The sequence below is a fragment of the Rhea americana genome, unplaced genomic scaffold (assembly GCF_003343005.1).
Source record: "Rhea americana isolate MKP2758 unplaced genomic scaffold, rheAme1 scaffold_67, whole genome shotgun sequence".
In the NCBI taxonomy this organism is placed as follows: Eukaryota; Metazoa; Chordata; class Aves; order Rheiformes; family Rheidae; genus Rhea; species Rhea americana.
In genome coordinates, this window is record NW_028186834.1 from 871631 (window position 1) to 874921 (window position 3291).

Here is a 3291-nt window from a genome sequence, read left to right on the forward strand (position 1 = left end):
ATGCAATCCTTATCCTTAAGAATGTAGAAAGGAGGAGAAACACAGTATCAGCAAACATGAGCTTCACCAATATACAAAGCTGCTGAAAGCAATCTGAAAGGAAAAATAAAGGCCTGGAAACAAAAGGAAAATAGAWAATGGGATAAAATTTAGGGTTATTTGGAAACACAGATTATTCAAAGACGTTGAATATTTCATTACCTGTCTTTGATTAGTTTACTAATTTTCCAGATAAATGAATTAGAGTCATCTATCAGGACTTCAGTCAAAATGTGATTGGATGTCACATTGGAAATAATTAGATATGCTAGAGAGGGTGATTAGGAAAAGAAGTTGCAAAGAGGATAAAGTATGTAATAGGTTGTATTCAAGGTTAAAATAYGGGTTTGGAAGATTACAAATAGAGYTTGTCAAGGATTGATCTTGGGTCCACTATTAGCCAAATGGCTCGTCATGTACTTCTGAGACCACAAGATTTCTGCTAGGAAGTGGAAGTTACTAGTTACAGCAAAGAAAATGAGACAGACCTGAGTCATAGATGTAATGTATTCTTGAAAAGGAAAATAAAATAACAACATGAATCAGAGAACATATTTCCAGTAGAGACAGATRAAGCATTAATTATGTTCCAGAAGGCTTTCGTAAGACCTAAATTTCAATGCTTACCTGTGTTCAAGAAAGATTAATTCCAGCGATTATAGACAAAAGAAAAGCTTTATTAGAATGACAGTGGAAACTGAATCTTATTGTCCAAGAGATTTACATTGCCTAGCTCGCATAATCAATAAAGTTTGAGAGAGAATTTGTCTGCACCTTACAAATTCATCAGGGTAAACATTGTCAGAAAGAGGAAAAAAGAGYCAGTTAAGATAAAGCACAGTGTCACCAAAGGACAAACGTTTGTAAAACTGGATATCAAATATAGTGAWTTTGGAAATTAGAAGCTAGAAGAAGGTTCTCAAACCAGATGAGTGCATTTTTGGAACAGCTTCCTAACGCAGCACTGGAACTCCCACACTTCTCAACTCACTAATTTTAAGATGGAGCTTGAAAAGTTTCTAAAATGTCCTCTCCTCCCTGCAATCAAGGGAGATGGACCGAATGACACAAACAGCTCTTTCCAGTCCCTCGTTCCTAACATTTGGAAGCAGTGAGGAAGAAACTGGGAACTGAGGACTGGGAAGAGCAAAGGCTGAAATCAGCGTTTTAACTTAACCCAGAGAAGTGAGATTTGAGAATTAAATTGGCGTTGGATGACAGACTGGTTCAAGGTAAATAAAATGCATGTTTCACTTGTTTGTACTTGTAAGTTACTCGATAAAGGCATAAAAGTTACTAATGACTTTGCACTTTATAAGTCACATTTTAATCATGTATTTTTCACTGTATTGTAACAGCCAAGATGGTTTAGTAGACTCTTAGATCTTACTGTAGTTACCCAACCACTGGATCATCTATCCATTTCTAGAGAGAGATGGATTATGCACTGCAGCACGCAACTGTTATTTCCTGAGATGAATCAACTATTTATTAATGTGCCTTAAAATCAGGCCAGAAAATTTTCACTTTCTCATTTAAATAACATTTGAAGATTATGCTAAGACACCAAAGCATGCCCAGGCCTTACATTCTATTCTTATCCAATGCTACTRTGAATTTTCTGGGAAGTAATACAAATAACAATAATACTTATCACTTACTGTGCATAGTGCTTTCCATCTTCAAAGCGCTTTACAAACATTTACTGCTAGCTAATCTGGAAAAAGTATGATTTAAGGCCAGCTTCTGATAGCTTGTGTGACTAAGTCAATGTCATTTAAATTGAGTCTGTTTGTATTTAATAGGATAGAACTATAGTACTTTAGTTTAAACACTATTGTTCCATTAAAAGCCAATTACAGGAATTCAGCTTTCCTTGAATTTATAGAGCACAGCTTTTCATTTTAAGAAAAGATCTAAATACTTCATCCGAATTTAGTCTACATAATTCTAACTAATTGCATAACATTCTTTTCACTCTACTGCGTAATGTAATTYGCCATGAGGAAATAAAATCTTTGCACTGTCTTTGCAGGTAGTACTGCTTTTAAGCAGTAGATAGCGCTCAAGATGTTTCCATTTATTACAGGGAAGTGAGATGGGATCACTACTCCTGTGCTAGATTACCATAGGGTAAACTTGTACCTACCCTCATTGCACAGGATGTTTGATATAAGAGCCTTGCTGAACAAAACAGAGCACTTTCTCATGGTTAAGCCAAGTTAATATTTGACTCATTTGCATAAATATAATTTCAATACCATTAAAAATATCATTTTTAGATCTTTAACACTTGCATAGAGCCTATTATTTATTTTACATTCCGGCTGTGAAAACAACTTTGGGATTTAAACTCTGATAGGTAAGTTTTAACATCGTTTACACTAACTAGGCTGTATTAAAAATTTAAAAAGAATCAAATTGTGGCACAGCACATTGAAGACTACTAAAATAAACATTTAAAAATAATTTTTAAACACTCCTATAAAAATTATCTGCGTGAAATAGGTTATAATATATTGGCTCAGTGGGCATGACTGCTGGGGGTATTTCTCTGACTCTTCTTTTGAGGCTGATTCAAGTAAGCCCATTTCAGAGTTGTTTAGTTTATATGTACCTTCCTTTGTTATAAATGAAGCGTATTTTCTGAACCCAAACGAAAGAACGTGCTTTGTGGCCAGACTGCACCCACGCGACAGATTTCGTGAGGCACCTGGCAGCAGATCCAGTAACAGAACCACTGGGCTGCAACAACTAAGTCAGTGCTGTCAGCACAGCGAAATCGCGACTTCGCCCAAGCCTCAGAAGGGGCTTGCAAAGCTGTGCGCGCAGACAGGCGTTTTCGAAGTGTAAAATACACGGATATTCAAAACGTAACCTGAACGCAGGTGTAGCAAGGAGACGAGATGGGGCAACCCAGAATTAGGAGGAAACCAATCTGCGAAACGACAGGCGGGGTGCGAACACGGGAGCGGCTGCTCCGCCGGGCCCGGGCGAGCCGCAGGGCCGAGCGGGCGCCGCCGGCCTCCGGCCCGCTTCAACGTCCTCCTGTGGGGCGACTGCCGAACTCGTCAGCGCTGCGGTTGGGGGGGAAAAGGGGAGGGGGAAAAAAAGATAGAAAAGGTCAAAAACGGGATTTATCCACTGGCCCCACTGAAGGGGCCCCTCTTCGTGGCGCCCTCGGCTCGCCCCGCTCCTGAAGGCCCCTCCGAGGCGGCCCCTGTCCCCCGGGAACGGGGAGGGAAAGGCGGC